Consider the following 5975-nt stretch of genomic DNA (forward strand, 5'->3'; position numbering starts at 1 on the left):
ATCTGATAAGGTTGTGTGCACGGGCATTGTGAGTGACAGATTCACTGACTATTTCACAGATACGCTTTCTTGACGTCGCTTTTGCGGAAGTTGTATCAGATTTGGCAATACCCGACTGCGACAACGAATTCGTATCGACAGCAGTTCGAGCTATGCTAAACTTGAAGGAAGCGGGCCGGTCAAATATGATTCGCGGACTGGTCAACTGCGTCGGGCTCGAGGGCAGCGCTGGCCAACGTACTCGTCTGCCTCTCGATCGTATGCCGACGGGCTATATCGAATATCAGATACAATTTTTCAATGCTTCTCACTCATCAACGGTATGTGCAATAAAGCCGGTACAGAATAAATGAACATATGCAAATTTGGGTAGATTTCCCCTTGCCCTAAAGATTACCTGCAGTGGTGCGACACGATGTACCATAGTTTTGGTGCCAGGTGGCACTGCCTTCACAGAGGACCTGGTTGGGCAATTCAACCAGTAGTTCCTCCGACTCAGATGGTTCCTGGGAATGTATGTTTATATCTATAATGCTCCTTCAAATTCTATTCTCTACTCTTCCTTCAAGGCCAAAATGAACAATGCGTGTCCGTCAATTGCTACACATTCGAGAAACAATTCGAAAGATATGTTTCTGAAAACCTCGGAAATTCAGGTTTGTTCATTGGTGAAACAATTCTGCTACTTATTCAGAAAGTTAGGTACAGGCGCTTTTGGATGCCAAGGCAGCACATCCGAACTCATCCTTTTGGATAAAAGCGGATGCGACAGATGTTGTGAGTGGAATACAAGAGTCCCTCAAGCACGAATGGAACGGAGATGTCGATATGAATGACGGCGTTGTGCAATCTCTTAGAGAAGAGTATCTTGCAACTATAGAGAAGGCATCACAATTTGGTTTGCCCTCTCGCTCCAAAGCCATTAAGGAAGATGCTCTCTTTATTCGCGGAAGTCTCAATAATTATATAGGGAAAATTGAAGAAGGAACGGCCAGTGCCTCGTCTCATCTCTTAACTTTGTGAATTACCGTATTCTGCCGAGTAAACGCCTATCCCTGAGCAAGCGCCCACCCCCCTCTTCCGTGCGAAATTAGTGTACAGGGTACATTTGTATCCTTGTGAACGCCCATGCACGCGTATCATCTTAGATTTCGTGCACGTTGCTTTTCATTCAATTAAGCGGCGCATGCCTGTTTGACAGTTTCCATTGTTACGTCATTCGTTGGCGCAACTTCAAGATGTCGAAGCGACATTCGTCTTACACCGTCGGATTCAAATGCATGGCCGTGAAATGGCACAGATTGCACGGCAGAAACGTCTCCCAAACGGCAAGGGAGTTCGAGGTCGACCGAAAACGGATTCGCGAATGGGAGAGAAACTTCGATGAGTTAGCGAAGCATGATGTTGGTGCATCGAAGAAAAAGAGGAAGCTTCACCAAGGGCGTGAGGTCGCATCAAAAGAGTTAGACGATTCCCTTTTCTCATATCTCGAAGAGGAACGGGCGAAGGGCAACTCCGTTTCAAACAAGGAGCTTCGGGCACGAGGAGAGGAAATTGCTGGCGGCTTGCAAATGCAAGGATTTGCCGCCAGTTCCAAATGGCTGTGGCGGTGGAAACGACGATTCCACGTGGGATATCGATCTCGAACGAACTCATCCCAGTTTGTCCCGGCCGATTTCGCGGAGAAACTTGCAGCATTTCGCCGGTAAGATTTGCCTTTTCGTACATAGCGGGGGATTCTAATTTTTGTCTCAGTTCCGTTATTGCTGCAAGGATCAAGCATTCCATTATCCCCGACAAAATTGTCAATATGGATCAGACAATGGTTCGGTTTGACATGCCCTGCAGGAGGACAAACGAGTTGAAAGGAAAAAAGACTGTTCGAATAAAAACTTCTCGCGCGGAAAAGAAGGGGTTCACTGTTGCGCTTGCTTCAATTGCTGCAGGGGACAAACTTCCGGCATTTCTGATCTTCAAAGAACGCAGCGGCCAACTTGGGCAACGAGTGAGGAGAAATTTGATTTATCCCGGTAATGTTCGCGTGTTTGCATCTACCAATGGCTGGATGACCCGTGAACTGTTCCACACTTGGTTGAGAACGGTATACAAAAGTCATCAACAACGAAAGTTGCTGATTTTAGATGAATATCGCCCTCATAAGGCAGACGACAGTCGAAAAATTGCGTCAGAAGAATGCAACTCGGAGATCGTTCTAATTCCGGGTGGGTGCATGTCGATAGCCCAGCCTATGGATCGGTCGGTGAACAAGCCGTTCAAGGAAAGCATTAGGGAGTCGTGGTCGAGCTGGATGAGGCAGAACGGCGGAGGGAAAACACCTGCTGGCAATTTGAAACAGCCAACCCGACAAAATGTTATTGATTGGGTAGCAGAAGCTTGGAGAAAAATTTCGCCCGAATTGCTGGTGAAGTCTTTCCTTGTTTGCGGCATTTCGAATGCACTTGATGGATCAGAAGATGACCTCCTTAACGACGATTTGCCGCGACTGAATGAAGAAGACGAAGGGGGGAATGAATCAGACGAAGAGGACTCTCCATCTGACTCCGATGACGACGACGACCTCAGCTCCTTCGGTGATGAGGAAGACGATGACTGAAACATTCTCATTGTGAACAGTCTGTGTGAATCTTATATGGTATATATAGTGCGAGTGGTACAGCACCGGTAGACACTAAACTGCTCTCTTCATGTGAACTTAGATTGGGTGGGCGTTTACTGGGATATAAATCCTAGGATAGTCCGAGCAAGCGCCCACCCCCCTCTGAATTCTAAACTTATTGCAAGCGCCCATGGGCGTTTACTCGGCAGAATACGGTATATGTACTATTAGGCTTACAATTGCGAAAAAAGTTTTTGGAGAAGAAAGGAAAAGAGCGAAAAGACAGGCAGTCGCATCTTTGGGCCGTCGAAGACATGAAGACATGCATCGCCGAGGGAGGACAGCTAATAGCTTTGCTAGACGAAATCATATCGGATGGAGAATGCACCGCTTCGGCAATAGCGAAAGTACACCAAATTATTCGCTAGCCTACAGCCTCACTATTTCTTCCGTGCAGGTTCGTGAACAAACTGAAGAAATTGCGCAAGGAATGTGTCGTCTGATCCGCACGCCGGCATCGCATGCATTAGTTTTTATGATAAGCCCGGAAGAAAGAGTCCGGAAACCATACGCCTTTCCCGTTCAATTAGTGCCGTGCCGTTCTTTGACGGACGAGAAGCTGCGCGAGCTCGTTCAAAAAGTTGTAGTGAAAATGGAAGAGATGGGAATGAATGCTTGTGGTATAAGACGCCTGTTTTGCCAGTGGACAAGTTGTTTCACGATGTGATGCAGGCTTAGTAACTGACGGGGAATTTAATAGCTTACGCTCCCGCGGCGCTTCTCGGCCAGTGAATGTGCTACAAATCAAAGCCGAAATAAGGTTAAAAATTGGGAAACTAGGTGTTGAAAAGCTAAGAAACATCTTCATGCCTAAACGTAAATTTTTGTGCAGCAAAAGGACAATCCTTTTTTAATTCGTGCTATTTAGGACATGGCGATCCTCCGCAGGCCGTCATTTTTCATCATGCAGTGCCAGGACATATGCTGGCATACATTCGGTCCGTGCTGTCCAAGGGTGGCCTTTGGATAGCAGCCGTGCGGACTTTGCGACAAAAAACCGTTCCGCCGGGATTTCCAATGCACACTTGGAAAGGAGGCAAACTTTGTTTAAGCTTCTTATTTTTTAGCAACACTCTCTTGTCATAGACATTTACACGTCCGAGGAGGACGAGACGGAGAAGGAGTGCTTGATGTCATTGCTTGCTCAGTTGGAGTTCAAACGCATTGTCTGTCAGTATGATGAGGAAGGCGTTCCCTTTCGAACGTACATGTACGTTCCTGAGAAAAACGAATCGACTGGAGAAGTCTTCCAAGATCGAGAGGATCATAATCACGTATTGAAGGTAAGGTAACATGAAGATGATCATGAATGAGACTACAACGTTAACGTATGCTGCGTTGACAGGAGAGAGAAAACAGGACGTTGGTATGCGGAGCGGTTGCTCTCCAAATCCGTCGCAGATTTCTTCAGACGAAAAGGATATGTGCTCGAAGAAGAGTATTTTCGGACTGTGGCTAATTGGCACTCAGCATCAGAAGAAAGAGGACTGTCACAGTTACAGCGATGCCGCAATAACTACAAGATGCTGAATATGATTCTTTCGGAGCTGATGCCTTGGTTCGAATCAATGTACGACTTCTCACTGTTGGAGGTCAACCAGTAAGTACATTTTGTCATTGCAGGCAAATATAACTGTATTATACGCTGTGTAGACCTGTCAAAGACGTACTAGGATTCAGCAGAGAGACCCTCATTGCTGTGACAACTAACTGCGAAAGCCAAGAGTACAGAAGACGAGACAACAGCGAACTGGGAGTGGAACACCCACGAGCATCATCCTCTGATGACGTGGAGTGTTTCTTTTCAATTCTCAACGAACGTCTTGGAAGGAATTTCACCATTAAAAATCTAAAAGATTTGTGGATTGTCACGTGCCAGGAGTTCAGCAAACGAATTGATCCTGATCTTCCGTTTTATTACCACACAAGTGGAAAGAGCCGATATCGGACGACCGACCTACCCAGCTTTGACGAAGGCCAAGGAAAGCCTACTCGCCTGGACAGCCTAAAGCCTTCACGACGAGAACATGAAGGAAGAAAAGTAATTGGAAGGTCGACAATGATTGCAAGAGGAGGGTCATCGCTTAGGCAAACGTTTCACGTTGGACCACTCAGTTTGCCGTTTATTCGTCCACGTTAATAAATACTTCAGAGTCCAATCTACGACGAGCTCTTAGAAATAACTTCTCTGTTCCAGGAACCCCGTTTGGAAATTAGCATCGCAGCATAGAACCCTATTCCGGAGCGAGGCCAAAAGCGATATTTGATCCACTTCACCGATACAGACACTATTCTGTTCATCCTCAGTGCTTCTTTGACGAACGGCGTAAGCTCCGACGCAATGTAACCTACGCGACCCCAACAATTTCCCACGCAAATGTGGAAGCATATTGCATTCGGATCTTTAGGATTGTCTGCTTCCTCGACAAGTCGAACAGGTACCGGCTTATTATTTCTCATTTCTTCGTGCGCCTTTTCTAGAAACTCTTGATGAATTTTTTGACATGGAGCTCCTAGGCACTTGAAAGCCACTGTGGATATTTGCTCATTGGCGTCTGTGTTCGATTGTTGTGCAGTGCCGGTTCCAGCACCACCGTGATCTGTTGCGGCTTGATGCATTTCTTTTTCTACTGCGTTGTCAAAGAGCCTCGTCATTCCCAATCTGCAACAGATTGCGGAAGTAGCAGCCACTTCGTCATCTTCCTCCTCGTCGTCGTCGTCTACGTAGCTCGCCGCGTCATCTTCATCTTCTTCTCCGAAGTTCTCTGCCGTCGGTGAGCGTCCATCCTCGATTTCTAATTCGGCAGCAGTCGGGTAACACACGCCAGCGTGAACCCATTTCCAAATAACAGGAACGTGCTCGTCAAACAAGGGAAGAGGGCTGTAAAAGTTGTAAGGTGTGACGTCGGTTTTCTTAGTAAATGGAATGGATTAATACTTTCAAAGCTCCGTCAAAATGGAAACTCACCCTAATGTCAACGCTTTCGTAAGCAATCATCATTTCAGGTAAAGTGATGTTATCCAAGGTACGTGAGTTAATGAATGCATCTATCATTCTGCCGCATTCTTCTCCGCGTTCGTTTACGAGGCTTATGCGACATCTGTGTAGCGGGACATGCAGTACAGGGAAGCGAGGAATTTCAAAGTCAATTTCTTCATATCTGTCCGTGAGCCAGAATGGCCTCTTCGATCGAATACCGTAGTTTCACAAATTTTCGTTCTATATTTATTTTCGTACAACGTGCAGTGTACGAAAATTAGAAATACGAATATTACCTTGGGTTGAATAAAAATAAGT

The 5975-nt window shown here is 46.2% G+C and overlaps 1 pseudogene; it reads left to right on the forward strand.

The window, feature by feature from the left end:
- The first annotated feature begins 2807 nt into the window (after positions 1–2807).
- LOC136197584 (uncharacterized) lies at positions 2808–4817 on the forward strand (annotated as a pseudogene).
- The last annotated feature ends 1158 nt before the right edge of the window (positions 4818–5975 follow it).

The sequence above is a fragment of the Oscarella lobularis genome, chromosome 17 (genome assembly GCF_947507565.1).
Source record: "Oscarella lobularis chromosome 17, ooOscLobu1.1, whole genome shotgun sequence".
NCBI classification, from domain to species: domain Eukaryota; kingdom Metazoa; phylum Porifera; class Homoscleromorpha; order Homosclerophorida; family Oscarellidae; genus Oscarella; species Oscarella lobularis.